Source organism: Hypanus sabinus, chromosome 1 (assembly GCF_030144855.1).
Source record: "Hypanus sabinus isolate sHypSab1 chromosome 1, sHypSab1.hap1, whole genome shotgun sequence".
Classification (NCBI taxonomy): Eukaryota; Metazoa; Chordata; class Chondrichthyes; order Myliobatiformes; family Dasyatidae; genus Hypanus; species Hypanus sabinus.
Window position 1 is genome coordinate 99,912,822 of NC_082706.1, and position 19,263 is coordinate 99,932,084.

A 19,263-nucleotide genomic window follows, 5' to 3' on the forward strand; every position below is an offset into this window, starting at 1 on the left:
AGAATGGTGTGAAAAACATCCAGTGAATGGCAGCGCTGTTGGCTAAACACCTTGTTTACGAGAGAGCTCAGAGGAGAACGGCCAGAATGTTTCAAGCAGACAAGAAGGTGACAGTAACACAAATAACCAAGCATTACAACAGTAGTTTGCAGCAGAGCACCTCTGAGCACACAACATGCCAAACCTGGAAGTGGATGGGATACAGCAGCAGAAGAGCATGCCAGATTCCACTCCTGTACCTAATAAAGTGGCCACTGAGTGTATTCCTTTGGAAATTCATATAATTAGTCTTGCAACCTTTCTACAAAGTGAGCGGTACAATCAATTGGATTTTATTTCTGTCACAAAGTTCGCCTGGTTCTCAACCAATTCAGACTCTCAGTTCCCATTCAAATCAAATTGTGTTGGTAAAAGACACAATATGCTGCCTCATTCTATTCAGATGAAACTGAGGGAGATTGAAGGTGAATGGACTGATATTTGGTATTAGAGATGAATCTGCTACCCGTTCCAGAGACCAGTGCAAACTCTGCTTACATCATTAAAAATAAAAGTGACAGGAGTCATTTGAGCATGTTTGTGGCATTGAAGACAGCCTACAACCACACCATTTAGGAGCTGGACTTGACATTTTGAGAAACTGCATGGGATATTCTGACATTTATCCACTCACTTGCTTCAAGGCATGAAGAACAATTCACAGTGACTTAAATATCATTACAGTGTTTATTAAGCCTGTTATTGCAAAAAAGATCCATAATGGTAGTAACATCTTTATGAAACATAAAAAGAGACATTGTTTTTTTTTTCATTTTCTCAGTGTTGTGCTTGGAAAATCTAAATATATATTTTTATCATACAAATGATTTGTTTTCTTTTGTTAATTTTAATAAATAAGTGCACGGGTTATTAAGACGCATCCACATATTCCGTCACCATCAGGGGAATCCAGCTGGCTTCAAAAAAGTCTCAGATTTCATTTTGTCTTAAAAAAGAGTTGGTCTCACTAATGTGGTGGAAATTTAAAGTTGTGAGTTCAGGGGAAATGTACAAAGCAGTCAGTAAGATAGCAAGGAAGTACTGTGCACTTGCAAAGGGGCGAGAGTGATGAGTGTACCAACAATGGGTAAAATTTAAACACAGTAGAATCTACAATCAGTGTTTTAAGTTATCACATTTAAATATTTTACATATGTACATATCTTCCCAGAAAGGGGCAGTGCAGCATTACATTTCTTCAACTTTTTTTTATATAAACTAAAAAGATCGTAAGGAAACACGTCTTGTACCTGAACATATATACAGCAGATACCATTGCATCGTGGTAGTGAGGGTAAATATACAACATGCCCTGGTAGGGAGAGTGTAACAAGGAGACCCTCTGCCACCTTTGAGATCTAAAATGGGAACAGGGTCGGTTGGGAGGTGACAGAGAATCGAATACTACTTGCAGACACTCTTAGTCGCATGGTAAGGGGGTGAATATAAAATACAGACTGGCTAATTATTCTTATCATTGAGATGGGAGATAGTCCAGGAATGTGTTAGAAATAGCAGTGTGGCAGTCTTATTTAACTCAGATACCACATGAAGTTCCCTCTGTCCCGGTTCTGACATAGTTTGGCATCCAGGAGGTATTGGCGAGTCAGGATACAAGCACTTTGCTGTGTTCACTTTGCAGGTCAGTATTGTGTTTTATCACTTGTGTAATCCAGGGAAATCCCACTGACTGGAGCTAAAGGGTAGGTAAACCTGTTTCCGTCTTTGAAACATGCCATTAAAGACAGGTGATCAGGTGATTAAATAAGTTTATACAAGTTAAACTCCAATAGTCTGGCACATTCAGGATTTTGATGGTATCTTACAGGCAGATTTTCTGGACTACAGAACATTACTCCTAATGATACCCCAAAGCACTTTTTTAACATGTATTACTAATGGTAATACATGTTCAGGCAAGCCCAATAAGCTTAAAGGGAAATATATATATATATACAGGCACTCTGGACTCTATCTCCTTCCACTATCCTGCTCACGTTCCTAACCTCTGGTGTCTCGAACATCCAAATAATGGATCTGGGCCAGAGCCCCTACCCTTATCCCATCACTCACTGGAATCCCAGCTCCAGCCGCTGATCCCACCTACACACTGGGTCCTGCCATTCATATTCTGGACTCATAAGTGAGTCTGATGCTAAACAATCTGGACGCTAGGTTATCAGAGTTTGACTGTACTGGGGCTTAAAAAAAAAAGAATCAAAAGATGAACTTGTCAGTCTTACAGTTTTGATTCCGTTTCAATGAAGTACAGAGATGATTTTAATTGTTACCTTCCCTTTTATCCTTTGCCATTCCTGCAGTTGCTCCTATTATTGCTACTTGTCTATCCTGATGGAAAACTTGATAGACAGATGTGTGCAGACACACAAAAGAACCTATTTGGACTGGTGTGTCAGCTCATCTTTATCAAGTCTTGTGCGGGTATATTTTGCAGGCACGCTTCATTACCCCAGAATGGTACGCCTGAGATGTTTGACGGTTCTGCCGTCTCTTCTTTCCACTTCAAGCCTGCATATATTGTTAGGAAGCCTTCCAGGGAGAGTTATGGAGAAGCTTCGGCCAATTGAGATTACCTTCCGCAAGAGAATGAATCGATGCCTTGGAGGGAAACTATAGATATTATTGTCCCAGTTCAGCCAGGGGCAAAACAGCCCAGGAAAGGAGGAAACACCTATTGCTTACTGCTGCCACAAAGCAGTCACTCCTCAGAGGTGAGAGCTCCTATTCACCTGAAGCCTGTGTACAACATGGCCCGAGCACACACACATCTTCCACTTATTTATGGAAGCCTGCTGTGCTGACCCTGACTTATTGAGTGCCACTTACTTAGAAACGCTCAGTCGCAGGGCAAAGTGGGAGCGGCATTCGACAATTGTTCAGGATGTTGGTGAGCCTGCACTTGGGAGTATTGTGCTCAGTTTTGGTCACCCTGCCGCAGGAAAGATGTCATTAAGATGGAAAGAACACAAAAGATTTGTGAGGATTTTACCAGGACTCTAGGGAATACTTTACAGGGAGAGGTTGGGCAGACCAAGACTTTATTCATTGTAGTATAGGAGACTTTGTTGGCGCGTGGCCTAGTGGGCAAGGCATCAGACTAGTAACCTGAAGGTCACTGGTTCGACCCTCAGCTGAGGCAGCGTGTTTGTGTCCTTGAGCAGGGCACTTAACAACGCATTGCACTGCGACGTCACCGGTGCCAAGCTGCATGGGTCCTAGTGCCCTTCCCTTGGACAACATCGGTGGCGCGGAGAGGGGAAGGCCTGCAGCTTGGGCAACTGCCAGTCTCCCATACAACCCTGCCCAGGCCTGCACCCTGCAAACTCCAGGCGCAGTTCCATGGTCTCTCGAGACCGACGGATGCCACCTTTAATAGGAGACTTTATAGAGATGTATAACTTCATGAGAGGCATAGATAGGGGTAATGCACACAGTCTTTTTCCCAGGATTGGGGTATCAAGGACATTGGTATAAGCTGAGAGAGGGAAGATTTAATAGGGACCTGACAGGCAACTTTCTAATGCAAAGGGTTCTCACCCTTTGTATTCCTTTATGGAATTCCTTTATGGAATGGAAGGCAGTGGAAATAGTTGAGACAGGTTCAATAACAACATTTAGAAGGTACTTGGACAGGTCAATGGATAGGAAAGGCTAGAGAGATGTGGGTGAAATGCAGGCAAAAGGGACTAGCTTAGATGGGATGGACCTTGGTCGACATGGGTGAGTTGTGTTGAAGGATCTGTTTCCGTGTGATATCAAATCAACAAGGCTTTACCTAAACTGTGGGATGAACCTGAAAGAAATTCAGTCGAGAAGAAAGATTAAATTGTGGAAAATAAATAGTTATGTTCTATTGGTTGAAGTAGCAGCCAAGAAGCAGGCCCAAGACCACAGGAGTGGTGGTGATCTTCTAAAACTACGGGTTGTGTGGACCTACCATATTATGATAGAGATCTAATACTGCAGAGCTTTATATTCAGTGCATGATGGATTCAATGTGTCTTAATGTCTAGATTATCTTATAGTTACTTCAAGGTACTGACAGTGAGTTGGTCTGCATATGTAACTTGCCATAACAATCCTCAAAGTTGCCTTTTTAATCCAAATCAGAGGTTCAGTCTTCCCCACCCACCATATTCTTGAATCCATTCTCTTCCCCTCCCAAACGTAAATCCTTGATAAATTGCTCATCATAAATCCTCAGCCTTGGGGGACAATGCAGAGGAAGAGTGACAGTTTGTTACAGTCTGGATACAAGAGGGACAGGGCTATGCTGTAACCTTACCGGCAACAACCCCCCCCCCCCCCCCGCCCCCCCCCACAGTCCCTACTAAACGTCTGCTGCCTCCAGTGCCTAGTGGGATGAACAATGGGCAGTCAAGCAGGATTCAAGGATGAAAGGATGTGCAATTCCTTTCTATGCAGACATACAGAATGTTGTTTTAGGCTTAGACTCCGTGAATAAATGTCCTAACAAATTTGTAAACTTCCAGGATTCTGTGCATCCCTGACTTGGGAGAGGTGAAGAACAGCCGGACCTGTCTGGCAGATTGAACACTTTAACGTACGCAATCAGTCTTCTTTGCTGACATTTATATATCCGTTGATCCACTCCTTACAGTCCTGGGGTACTTGACCCTACACAGTGGTAATGAGTTATGATCCACCATCCATGCTGGTCTTTTTCCGGTGAGGACTGGCCGCCTGTCTGTCCATTGACGCAGACATGTCGTCGTACAAAGCAGCTGTTTTGCATTCATCCACATTCCTTTCCGTGTTGAGAAGGGGGAGGGGGTGTGGAAAAAGGTCACACAAGCCCTGAGATTGCAGACACATACAAGGAGTCCAGAGCACGCTCAGATAAGGAGGACCACGTCCTTCCCTGCCTCGTGAGCACCACCTTCACTCCGAGCAGATTAGCCGGTGCAGCTCCTAATTCATTTGCATTCTCCCATCAAAGAACATGTCAATGTAGGTGCTTAGTTTTAAAAAAACACAGGAGAAAAACATGGGGGAAATAATGTCTTCCTCTCTTATTATCACCTTGCTCCTCCTACCCCCTGTCTCCTGACACACACTCTTACCCCTCTAATGGTGAAAGATCCATCAAATTAACACATCAGTGTACTTGGACATAATCTCCAGAGTTCAGTACAGCGCTCTATATCTGTTCGTAGAGGAGCCCAACATGATTTATCGATGCAAACCTAATAGCATCAATATGAATCTAACTAAAAATCAATATTTCATTACCAAATTGTTAGTGAGAATGAAGAAGAATTGCTGGAGTCAGAACATTTCTCTGGGGTAGGAGCATCTGGAGTTCAATGTGACAGAAAGAGTGATGCATGACTGAGGGGCAAGCAGAGGGCATCAGGAGGACAGGCCGCAAAGTGGGCACAATCTCGAAGAAGCTTGTTCCGCATCTTCTTTCTGTGTAAGAGAGAGAACAGAAAAAAAACACATGTCAAAAAATGAGAGATTGTTAAGGAGAAGAGTTGCACCCAAAAGAAATAATTATCCGGGTAGTATTTCACCAATAACTTGCAAAGTTGCAATTATTTTTAAAAACAATACCACATACTTTCGAGATGCAGGCATTAAATTCAGTAATTTTTGTTTCTTCTTGACGTGATTTCTCTCTGCATTAAGTATTGATAATTATAAAACATCCATTTACTCAGGAAAATAATATGCTTTATTACTGTGCAATTATCACCAACAGGATGACTTCAATTCCTCAGTCTTTTAAACTCCAATTGACAGAATACCTCAGGGATCTAGAGTACAAGAATAGAGAAGTTGTGCTGCAACAATACAGCAGGGTATATTGAATTGGGAAGTGAGATAAACATTTCTTGGTGTCACAACGTCCACACAAGCCAATGGATAAGAGTGCCAGGGAGATACGGGAGGCCACGGACACTGAAGTCACTCAGCGGGTCGAGCAGCAGTTTTGGTGGGAAAGGAGGACTGAGTCGAAACACTGCGTCAGGACTGAGAGTGGAGAGGGGAGATGGGGAATGATGAGACAAGAGCCTGAGATGATTGGTGGACTGACGAAGGATGAAAGATGACGGGTTGGGGAGGGGAGCAAGGGTGGAGTTGGGAGGCAGCGGCACGTGAATTACATGTGGAAGCAGACAAAGAGAGACAGAAAAGGAGAGGAAGATGGAAAAAGTTTGGGAGGATGGGTGGGTTGGAGACAGCTGCTGCAGGGAGATGAGCAGGAACACAAAGGGTAACCAGTGATGGACTCGGATAAATAAAGGAAGTGATAATGGGAACCATTAGGAGAGAGGTAAATGGCAGGTGGGACCAGAACCAGATGAAGGACATGGGTGGTCACTTTCCAGCTGGACACCACTTCACGTCCATGTGGTTTGGATGCTGCCTGATGATTCATACTGAAGTAGGCCTTTGTCGTTAAGGGGGTTGCCAGTCAGACTGGAGCTGGCAGATCCTTAGCCACTTACCCTTGATGGAAGATCTGTTTCAGATCCGAAAGCACTACCATTCTGCCCCAAAAGCAAGTCACTAGCTCTTCACTTTAAACCCATCACAACTCCAACAGCCAAATCCAATCCTCCAAACCAAATCAAGGTCCTGAGTACGATGCAATCACTTTTGTCCAGGAAGCTGCAGATGATAGCGGGCACAGCCCTCCTCGTCATTGACAGCTTGACAGAAAGGGCTGCCTCCAGGAGGAGGCATTGGTCACACCAATCTTTACCATCCAGATCTCTTCTCACTACTACCATCAGGCAGGAGTTTCCGAAGCCCAAAGTCCCATACCACCAGGTTCAGCAACAGCTACTTTCCTATGACCATCAGGTATTGAATTGACCAGTAAAACCTTAATCACTACAGCCAGCAACCGAACATTACAGACACTTCTTGCACTATTCCGGAATTGTCTCTCTGGATTTTTTCTACTAAGTTTTTGCACAATCTTGCTCTGTCTATGATGACATGCTATTGATCTGCAATTTCTCCACCATGATTTCTAACCAATATATATCCTGCTGCGTCATTTAATAAATTTCCTTGCTATCTACAACTCTACCAATTCTCATGTCATCTGCAAACCTACTGCACCAGCTACCATCTATTTCTTCATCCAGATTATTGATCTATATCACAAAGAATAGAGGTTGCAGCACTGATCCTTGCAGAACACCATTGGTCACAGACTTCCAGTCCGACAAACTCACTACTACTGCTGTCTGTTTTCTTTGACCAAGCCAATGAATCCAATTTATCAATTCACCATGGACCCCATGGGATCTAACCTGGATCAGCCTACCACGAAGGGCTTGTCAAGTGCTTTACTGAAGTTTGTGGAGACAACATTTACTGTCCTACCCACATCAATCATTTTCACCATCTCCTCAATAACCTCTAGCAAATTTATGAGAAAGGACCTCTCACGCATTAAGCCATGCTGACTACCAGTAATAAATTATTGCTTTTCCAAATGCTCGTAATTCATGTCAATAAGAGCAGTCTTCAATAATTTCACTCCCACTAATGTACGGCTTGTCAGCTTATAATTTCTTGGTTTGTCTCTGTTGCCCTTCCTAAACGAAGGAGCAAAGTTGCTATTCTCCAGTCTTCCAGTCTCAGTCATTGTCCCAGCAATCTTTCCCTTCCCTCTCTCAGAGGAGCGACAGAGGAGCAACTATGGGATTACTTTGAGTTGATGGACGGGGCCATGTTCAAGGATTCATCAGAGGACCTGAATGAATATGCCATAGTTGTCAAAGACTTTATAGAATCAGTCTTAGAAACAATCATTCCCACAAAATCATTCAGTCTTCCCCAACCAGAAACAATCAAGAGATCCACAACTTGCTAAGGGCCAGATCAGTAGTGACCAAGTAAAGGACAAAAGATACAGGTAAGACCTTTGGAAAGCTATCTCACACGCAAAGTGGTAATTCTGGACACTAGAATTACACTGAACAACTATGGCAAGGCGTGACTGATATTACCTCTAACAAAGTGAAGCCAAGCGACATAAGTGAAAACAACCTTTCGCTCCCATATGAGCTCAACACATTTTTTACTCACTTTGACCATCAAAACAGGGAGGGAACTTCAGTAACTCCCACAGCTCCTGGCGACTCTGTGATCTCAGTCTCTGAGGCCGATGTGAGAGCATCCTTCAGGAGGGTGAACCCACAGAAAGCATCCGGTCCAGATGGGGTACCTGGCCAAGTACTAAATAGCTGTGCTATTCATCTGGCTGGTGTGTTCACTGATATCTTTAACCTCTTGCTTCAGCAGTCTGATGTACACTCCTGTTTCAAGAGGGATTAATTTATAACAGTGCTTGGGAAGAACATGGTAACCTGCCTCAGCCTATTAACCAGTAGCACTTACATCCACTGTAATGAAGTGCTTTGAGAGGTTGGTGATGAAACATATCGACTCCAGTCTGAGGAGCAACTTGGATCCGCTCCAATGTGCCTACCAGCACAACAGGTCAACAGCAGATGCCATCCCATTGGCTCTTTACTCAACACTGGAACAGCTGGACAATGAAGACGCATTCATCAGAATGTTCTTCATTGACTACAGCTCTGCATTCAATATCACCATCTCCTCAAAGCTAATCAATATGCTCTAAGACCCTAGACCTCAATACCTCCTTGTGCAACTGGATCCTCAATTTCCTCACTTGTAGACCCCAGTCCATTTGGATCGACAACAGCTTCTCCTCTACAAACATCATAAGCACAGGCACACCACAAGGCTGTGTGCTTAGCTCTCCTGCTCTACTCACTTTACACTTATAACTGTGAGGCTAAACACAGCTCCAATACCATATTTAAGTATGCTGACGCCACTGTCATTGGCCAAATCAAACATGGTGAGGAATCAGCATATAGGATGGAGATCAAAAATCTGGCTGAGTGGTGCCACCACAACAACCTCTCACTCGATGTCAGCAAGACCAAGGAGCAGATTATTGACTACAGGGGGAGGAACTTGGAGGTCCCTGAGCCAGTCGTTGTCGGAGGATCAGAAGCAGAGAGGATCAGCAGCTTTAAATTCCTTGATGTTATAATTTCACAGAATCTGTCTGAACTCCAGCACGTAAGTGCCATTAAGAAAAAAAAATGGCAGGCTTGTGCTTTCTTACGAGTTTGCAAAGATTCAGCATGTCATTGAAAAATTTAACAAACTTCTATAGATGTGTGGTAGAGAGAATATTGACTGGTTGCATCATGTCCGGGTTTGCAAAAACAAATGCCCTTAAGTGAAAAAATCATCAAAAAGTAGTGGGTACAGCCCAGCCCAGGTAAAAACATCTACGTGGAGTGCTGTTGTAGGAAAGCAGCATCCATCATTAAGGATCTCCACCATCCAGAACATGCTCTCTTCTCGTTGCTGCCATTAGGAAGGAGGTACAGGATCCTCAGGACCCACACCACCAGTTCAAGAACAGTATATTCCCCTCAACCATCAGGTTCTTGAACCAGAGGTGATAACTTCATTCACTCCAACACTGAACTGTTCCTACAGCCTATGAACTCACTTTCAGTGATTCTTCATCTCATGTTCTCGACATTTATTGTTCGTATATTTGTTATTATAATTTTGGGTTTTTTTGTATTTGCACAGTCTGTTGTCTTTTGCACATTGGTTGTATTTTGGTGGTGTTGTGTAGTCTTTTATTGATTCTATTGTGTTTCTTTTTATTTACAGTGAATACCCCCAAGGAAATGACTCTCAGGATGGACATGGTGACAGATATGTACTCCGAACTTTTTCAACTTGGAATATCCAAGGATAGATCTCATCAGGCTCTCAGGACTTTTCACTTTAATTTTTCAAGACACTCGAAACCCCCTCCTTCTTAAAGCTGACATGTCCCTAGGCTATTACCATACCCTGCCCTTATCTCACCATTATCCATGTCCTTCTCCCTGGTGAATACAGATGCAAATTCCACATTAAAGACCTCATTCACTTCCTGTTGAGTCCATGCATAAATTCCATCCTTTGTCCTTGGGCAATGTGATGGCAATGGGATGATCAAAGCAGAGGGTGCAAAGGGAAGAAACCCTGAATGTAGAAGTGAGAGGGAGGGGTGAGACAGGGCTCCTGGTTGATGGGAGGGACCAGATTAGGAAAGGATGATGGGCAGATGGAATCAGTTGGGCCAAATCATGACTCACCATTATGCGAAGCTGCTTCATCTAAAACATTAGAACAGGACAACATGGAAAGAAGCGCTTTGGCCCACAATGTTGTGCTGAACTAACTAAACTAACAATACCTATTTACACTAATCCCTTCTTGCCTGCACATGGCCCATCTCCTTCCATTCTATGCATATTCATGTGCCTATCCAAGAACCTCTAAAATGTTTCTATCATATCTGCCTCAACAACTACCCCTGGAGGAGCATTCCAGGCATTCACCACTATCTGCATATAAAAACTTGCCCTGCATATCTCCTTTTTATGTTCCCGTTCTTCCCTTAAATGAATGCCCTCCAGTGTTATATATTTTGGCCCAGGGAAAACGATAGTGGTTGTCTACTCTGCCCATGCCTCTCATAATATTATAAATTTCTGTCATGCCTCTCCTCAGAAAAACAATCCTAGTTTGTCCAACTTCCCTTTATTATGGCACATGCCCTCTAATCCAGGCGTCATCCCTGGTAAACCTCTTCTGCACCTTCTCCATAGTCTCCACATTCTTCCTATAATGGAGTTGACTAGAACTGAATGTAATACTCCATAAGTCACCTAATCAGAGTTTTATAAAGCTGCAAAATATTTTCCAGGCTCTTGAACTCACTGTTTTAACTCTTGAACTCAGTGCACCTTGCACATGCATCAATAAACCTGAGTTGAAACATATTAACTTTTTACATTCATTTACATTTTCCAAATAAATTCCATGAGAGTGAATTTTATTCCACATCTCAATTTTCTTTATTTAAAATTATGTTTTGTGAATTCTGTAAGGGTAAACTGGCATGAGCTGAATTGCTGTAATGTTGGCGGGGGGGGGGGGGTGCTCATAGAGACTAGTCTCTGAACACAGGAGGTGTTCTGAGGTCATCCAGGTATAGGGTCACGACCCAAAATGTTGAATGTCTATTTCACTTCATTGATGCTATCTGACCCACTGAGTTCCTCCAGCATCCTGTGTGTTGGTGCAGGTTTCAGCAGTTTGGTAATTCATTTATTTGTTTATATTAGTTTTACGAGAGTCTCTATCTCCACCAGTCCCTTGGGCAATCCATTCTAGATTACAACAACCTAGTTCTTCCTCAGGTCCCCTCCCTGTTCTTATGTCTACTAGCGTTAAACAGCTCAAGAATAGTGCTGGAGAACTGGTCGGGGAGAAGAGATAGGAGGAGCATGAAAAGCTGAGAGCTGGACAGTGAGAAGACAGAGTTGCAGAAAGGCTAGGGGTGAGCTGTTTTCTACCCCTCAGTCAGATAGGAAAATAGAGGACACAGTAGAGGAATCATATCCTAAAGAGGACAATAGAGAGGAAATTAAGAAACACTAGAAGGGGTTATCATTGTTTTCGTCTCCTGTAATAACTGGAATAAATGGTTTTGATTAAGAACCAAATATCTGCAAAACATGGAGTGTATACAGTGAATAATGGCAGAATATTAATTTCATTCCATTAGCTTGGAAGTCCTTTATAAGTTGGCACTTATGAAGTAAGATTGCATAAAGCACAAAAAGTGTTTGAAATATATATTAACCATTAACGTGTTTGCCTTAGCACTTAACATGTTGAGTTGTGGGAATGCCCATTAGGACTGAATAATAATGGCTTGAAAGCAAACAGCTCACTCAGTTCACAAAATATTAAAGTTCATTGAAGGTTAATAACCATTAATAAGTCATCAACAAGTTATGACTCCATCATTAATACACTACACCATGTTTTAGTAACAGAGGATAGTAAAGATTACATTAATTCCAATCATTTTTAAGAGACTAGTTTAGCGCCATTAGAGACCAAATTGCCAATGAGTTGGAAGAACTGAGAATGCAGAGTAATCATCCATAATAAGCATTCACAGATCACCCTCTCCAGAGAGTATAATCTCTATCATCACCCTGACAGACCATGGTCGGGGGAATTTCATGGCTTGCTTTTTTAACAAAGCACAAATATATTTTATGTCGACCATTAAGAAAATAAGAAATAGGAGAAGGTCATACAGCCTGTCTAATATATTCTGTAACATCACAGAGTCCAAAGTCATAGAGTAGTACAACACTGAATTGGCCCTTTGGCCCATCATGCCAATGCTGACCTTTATGTCTAACTACATTAAGATAATGGAATCAAGGTCCTAGCTGATTTTCTGCCTGAAACCTAACTCCTTGTCTTACTCCCATACCTACCCATTCCCTCATAGTCCAGAAATTCCAGCCTTGAACATATATATAATGACTCAAATGTCTGGAGGGCTGTGGGGGAGAGAATTACAAAGGTCTACAGAACTTAGAGAGAAGGAACTCCTCTTCTTCTCAGTGTTAAATGACTGGCCCCTGAGGTTATGACCTTGGGTTCTAAACTCTGTTAGCTAGAGCCAGAAGGGGAAGTCAGTTATATTGTCACTCCACCATTTAGTAAGACCATTTTCCATCCTCTACCTCGTCTCTCTTTTGCCCTCTGTTCACTGGGATCCCTTAGATGTTTAAGGCTATCTCGATCTTAGCCTTAAACATACTCAGTGACTAAGAATCCATGACCCTGCTAGGGGAAAGTAATCCAAAGATCTACAACCAACTGAGTAAAGAGTTTTCTCCTCATCTCAGCCCTAATTGAATGAACTCTCATCACTGTCTAAAGAGATAAAATCCCAAATAAACCATTCAATCTACTCGATGCACATCCATATATTTTTTTTAAGAAAATACCTTCATGAATATTAAAACTCAGATCTGCAGGCATTCTGCTATTAAAATCAAAGTCCGTATTGCAAATATTCATGAATGAGACTCTGGTCATAGGTATGTTTCTAGAGGGCTATGGGGATAACCCACAATATTCAGATATGTGGAAAGAGCAGGAAAACTGAAATTACTTCCTTTTTGATTGTTCCCTTACTGATCAAGAAGTGGGGTGAAGCTCCAGCAGGATGTCAGGTACACATGATTAGCAATGTAAACCTGGAGTGGGAGACAATGTTGGAAGATTTAGCTATTTTTTTGTTAAATGCACTAGATTTAGTACTTTTCAATTTCCAACCGTTATCAAGAGATGCAGAAAAGCTGTATTTGCCATAAATTGCAAAAATATATGAGAACCATAATATCTTATGAAGTACAAAATATGTGTTTGAAATTAATCAAAGGCAGGCTCCAACAAATGTAAATACTGATGAATGAATAAACATTTTTTTTCACTTATCTGAAAGAATAACTTTACCCGGAAGTTAGATTTCACCCATTTTTGGTATGCTAAGTGCTCAGTTAGGGACTTACAACTAAATAAGCTTAATTCATGAAAATCATCTTTTAAAAACTTATTAGAATGCTTTGCGCCATTTTCTTTGATAGAATGCTGGGTGTACTAATTCATAGCATCAGCTGAGCATCCAACTGCTGTGTCAATCCTGCATGCAAGCTCCCTGGAAGCCAGAGGCAATGACACACAGCTGTTATACGGAACTGAGAGCGAAGAGGGTGCTGTGCTGGGGGAACATGTGACATAAGCAACTGTGGTCACATTACACTAGAAACGCTGGTACCAATCAAGTCCCCAGCCACCAGTGGTCCCAAGTCACTGCGAGATGCAGGCTGCAGAGATTGCAGCTGATAGGTCTGCTGTGATGATATTCATTAGGCACTGTGAAGCACAGCAAAGCTGATTGCAATGTGCAGAGCAGTAAAGGCTCTGCAGGGACCAAAACACTGATGTCCCAATCACTTTGATTCGTGTCTACTTGATGACTTACCCCAAGACGTTCTCCTAGTTTTCTCAGAATGAAGTTATAGAACAGAAATTTGTAGGTCATGACTTTTAGAAGTTATTTCTGTTGGAATGTCATAAGGGAACACCGAGCACTTTGATGGCATTATGTGTGAAAATGACACTAGAAGAATGACAATGTGCACTGAAAATATTCTGTGACCAGATGTACATAGTCCAAAATTATAATGTGTGAGATTTTCATTAAAACCAATGGTTTATAAAAATTGAGAGGTCCTTGTCTGGTTATGCAGGTCACAAATGGGGCTGCATTTGGAGAATTGTGTTCAGTTTTGGTCACCTCTCATAAAAAGATATTATTAAACTGGAAAGCAAAAAAGATTTATAAGGATGTTGCCATGACTTGAGAACTGAGTTATAGGGAGAAGCTGGACAGGCTAGAATATTATTATTTATTTAGGACCTTAGAGCATGGAAGATTGAGAAATGATCTAACAGATCACTTGTTGTTACGTATTCATGTATATTTTGACCCGTATGGATTGCTGTCAAGCTTCCCTGTGTGTTATGTACTGAACGTAATGTGAGAGGACATTCTGAATAGATGTAAAATAAACAGCAGCACATTTGTACCTCACCTCTCCGTGTCTTGTGTGTGTTATTCACAGCCACCCAGATTCCTAGTACCATCAACATAACAACTGGTGATGAGGGGACAAGTCCACATGTGATATTTATTGGTTTTTTTTGGCAAGAAAAGTCCATGTGCAACACTGGCAGTGTGCTGCTGTGTAACGTGGGTGAGCGAAAAGAAACTGGCCACAGGACAGTGAGCGAAGAATCCGAGGGGAGAGAATGAGAAGGTAATGGTTAAATAAAAGAAATAAGAGAGGGAGAGAGAGAGAGAGAGACGGATAAGACTACTTAACTTTTCTGGAAGGTGATTGTGTTTGAAAATGGTGAGAATGTTTGGAAGTATGGGGCCATATGACAAAACGATGGAGCAATGGAGTTCATATACTGAAAGATTTGAATATTTTGCACTGGCAAATCAAATTTCAGATGATATTCATGTTCCAATTTTTCTGACTGCAAATGTGTTTAATTTATTACACAGCCTAGTGCAACCTGCTAAAGTCTGGCTGTAAACATTATGAGGCCATAGTTAAAGGCTTAAAGGACCACTGTTCACCCAAACCTTTGACTATTGCTGAGAGATTTAGATTTCATAAAAGGAATCAGAGGAAGGTGAGTTTATTTCATGGTTTGTGGCGGTGATGAAGCAATTGTCTGAACTCTGATTTTGGACAGTTGCTGAATAACACATTACGTGATTGACTCATGTGTGGTCTGTGTCGTGAGGCAATTTAGAAACGTTTGCTTACAGAAGACAGACTAACACTGCAGAAGGCAATTGAGATTAGTACTGCTAAGGAGATGGCAGATAAAGAAGCAGGCCTATTAAGCGCATCTTCCAAAGTTCATAAAGCTTCTACTGATTTTAAGAATAAGACAGCAATTGGCCATCATTGTTACTGCTGTGGCAAAATGGGACATTCAGCAAAAGAATGCTGGTATAAGGATTTATATTATTGATACTGTGGCAAAAAGGCATACATTGAACACACCTGTAAAAGTAAAAAGACACTGTCAACCAAAATACAGCAATAAAGAAAAATGACTTCTGGAAAAACAAAAAGAAATATGTGAACAAGATGGACCATAGTGAGGAAGGACTGAGTGTCTTTCACTCTGTGGTTGAAGAAACTGTCCGTGTTTTATCTGTTTCAGGACACAGATGGCTTACTGGGGAATGCCACAATTGGATGGGACCACAGTAAGGGTACAGGTAGACACAGGTGCTGCAGTATCAATGGAGTCAGAGACAGTTTACAAAATAAAATTGCAGCTCCTCACCTAGAAGGGGCAGGGTTAACTTTAAAGACTTACACTGGTGAGGATGTTCCTGTAGGGGAATAGTACATGTTACAGTGCAGATTAACAAACAGAGAAAGAAACTTCCATTGTACATTGTTAAAGGTAGTTACCCAGTACTTCTGAGCCATTCCTGATTGGAGCAGATCAAACTCAACTGGCAGGAAGTGCACTTGATTGATGGGAGCACTGTTCTACAAGAGGTATTGAAGAACCAAGCAAAAGAATTCAACGGAGAACTGGACGGTATGAAAGGAATCACTGTTAAGCCTGACAGAACACCCAAATCCCTGAAAGCAAGAACTATTCCATATGCCCTCAACCCAAAAGTGGAGAATGAAGTGGAAAGACTAGTCCAGAGTAAGGTACTGGAGCTAGAGGTTGTAAGTAAATAGCCAACTCCAATGGTTCCTGTCTCTGTGAAGACTTCAAGGTAACCATTACCTCGGTTCTTATGGCATAGTAAGAACCCTTCCAGGTTATCATTAACTCAGTTATTATGGTAGAGTAGTATCTAAATAGAAAGATCTGCCGGAAGTGGTTGAGGTATGCACAGTAACAACTTCTAAAAGATACTTGGACAGGGACATGGATTGGAAGGTTATTAGTCATAAGTTGGCAAACTAGACTAGATTGGAAGGGGCATCTTGGTTGGTATGGACTAAGTGAGCCAAAGGGCTTGTTTTATGCTGTATAACTCAATATCTTATGTCTGCACAATTCTTAACGGATTTTATTCATAATGCATTTTTACACACAGACACTACGAAAGAACTGTGTGAATTACACAGAGTCATTCTGTCTTAAATACCACTTCAATAAGAATAACCTATCAAACACTTTGAATGCGTGATTATTTTTATTAATGCAGATGCCTACTTTTGTAAAGTCTTACACCGAGCAAAATGAGCTTTGTCTTCAGTGAAGCACATGGATTATAAATATGAACAGCCCTCCCCCAACCCATGCAGACTTACTCTCTCTATCCATCCACAAGCATATGTGAAATTGTACATTAAACAACAATGTGTTAATTTATAATTTTCACATTTTGACAGGTGGTTAAAAAACTCAGTGCAATCTGAAGAAGTCATTACTGTTACCATCATTGGCAACAGCAGTATTATTACACTAACAGACAATGTTCTGTTCATTAACAAACATACAGAATGCAGAGCAATGACTTTGTAATTGAGTGAGACTAATAAGAATACATCATTTAGCTGTGTGACAAATTGCATTTGAAACCCCCCAATACAGAAAATTCACATTTTGTCTTTATAAATAAATTACATGGGCTATGTATTATACATAACTTGAATCCTTGAAGACTTGGTTAAAATATAAAGGAGATGATCAGTTATTTATCTATCAAGACCATCAAGACTAACCATGTTTGGATGCCCTGGTTTATACCTAGTATTGTAATTGCTGACTGAGAGAATGAAAGGAGATTTTAATCCTATTTGATGAACTGGAAATACCACTAGTTGAAGCATTTAGTTGTGAATTAAGACCATAAGACATAGAAGCAGAATTAGACAATTCAGCCCATCGACTCGGCTCAGCTATTCCATCATGGCTAATTTATTATCCCTCTCAACCACATTCTCCTGCCTTCTCCTCGTAACTTTTGATGCCTTTATTAATCAAGAACCTATTACCCTCTGCCTTAAATAGACCCAGTTACTTGGCCTGCACAGTCGTCTGTGGCAATGAATTCCTCAGATTTACCACACTCTGACTAAAGATATTTATCCTCTTCTCTGTTCTAAATGGATGTCCCTCTATTCTGAGGCTGTGCCTTCTCATCCTAGACTCCCCCACTATAGGAAACATCTTCTCCACATCCATTCTATCCAGGCTTTTCAAGTTTCAATAGATTAAAAAAGACCACCTCCCCACATTCTTCTAAATTACAGCGAGTACAGGCCCATCAAACATTCCTCATATGTTAATCCTTTCATTCCTGGGATCATTTTCGTGAACCTCCTCCTGATCCTTTCCAACACCAACACGTTTTTTCTTTGATAAGGGGCCAAAAATTGCTCACAATACTCCGTACAGTCTGATCAATGCTTTTGAAAGCCTCTGCATTACATCATTGCTTTAGTATTCTCATCCTCCTGAAATGAATGCTAACATTACATTTGCCTTCCTTACCGCTGACTCAACCTCCAAGCTAACCTTTAGAGAGCCCTGCATGAGGATCACCAAGTCCCTCTGCACGTCAGATTTTTGAAATTTCTCCCATTTAGAAAACAATCCATATCTTTATTCCTTCTGCCAATGTGCATAACCATGCACTTCCCTACACTATATTCTATCTTCCACTTCTTTGTCCATTCCCCTAATCTGTCTAAGTCCTTCTGCAGACAACACGATTCTTCAAAAATACCTATCCCTCCGTCTACCTTTGTATCATCCACAACCTTGGCTACAAAGCCATCAATTCCATCTTCCAAGTCATTGACATATAATTTGAAAAGCCATTCCAACATTGATCCCTATGGCTCACCAGTCGTTACTGGCAGCCAACCAGAAATGGCCCCTTTTTTCCATTCTTTGCCTCCTATCAGCCAGCCAATTTTTATCCATGCTAGTACATTTCCTATAATACCATAAGCGCTTATCTTGTTAAGAATTCTCATGTATGGCACCTTGTCAAAGACCATCTGAAAATCCAAATAAGCAACATCCACACACTCTCCTTTGTCTATCCTGCTTGTTATTTCCTCAAAATGTTCCAACAGATTTGTCAGGCAAGACTTCCCCTTTAGAAAACCATACTGACTTTGGCCTTTTTTTTTATCAACTGCTTCTGAATACTCTGAAACCTCATCCTTAAATATCAACTCCAACATATTTCCTACCACCAAAGTCAGGCTAACTGGCTTATAATTTCCTTTCTTCTGCCTCCCTCCCTTCACAAGGAATGGATTGATGTTAACAAATTGCCAATCCTCAGTATCCATTCCAGAATCTAGTAATTCTTGAAAGATCATTACTAATGCCTCCATAATGACTTCAGCTATGTCTTTCTGAACATTGGGCTATAGTTCAGTTGGTCCAGGTAACCTATCTACATTCAGATTTTTCAGCTTCCCAAGCACCTTCTCTTAAGAAACCACAAACACTTCTGCCCCTGACACTCTCACATTTCTGACATTCTGCTCGTGCCTTCCACAGTGAAGACTGGTTCAAAATACTTACTCAGTTAATCTGCCATTTCATTGTCCCCCATTGTAACCTCTCTGACATCATTTTCCAGTAGCCCAATATCCACTCTCATTTCTCTTTTACTCATTATATGTCTGGAAAAAAAACCCTTTGTACCCT

General features: G+C 41.5%; 1 protein-coding gene across 2 annotated transcripts in view; it reads right to left on the reverse strand.

Annotated features, from left to right (window-relative positions):
* Positions 1 to 4,390: 4,390 nt before the first annotated feature.
* tshz1 (teashirt zinc finger homeobox 1) overlaps positions 4,391 to 19,263 on the reverse strand; it is a 286,578-nt gene continuing 271,705 nt past the window's right edge. For both annotated transcript variants that reach the window (XM_059972824.1, XM_059972831.1), the window contains exon 3: positions 4,391 to 5,493. The gene's annotated coding sequence lies outside the window, so the exon portion shown is untranslated. The remainder of the gene's footprint in view (positions 5,494 to 19,263) is intronic.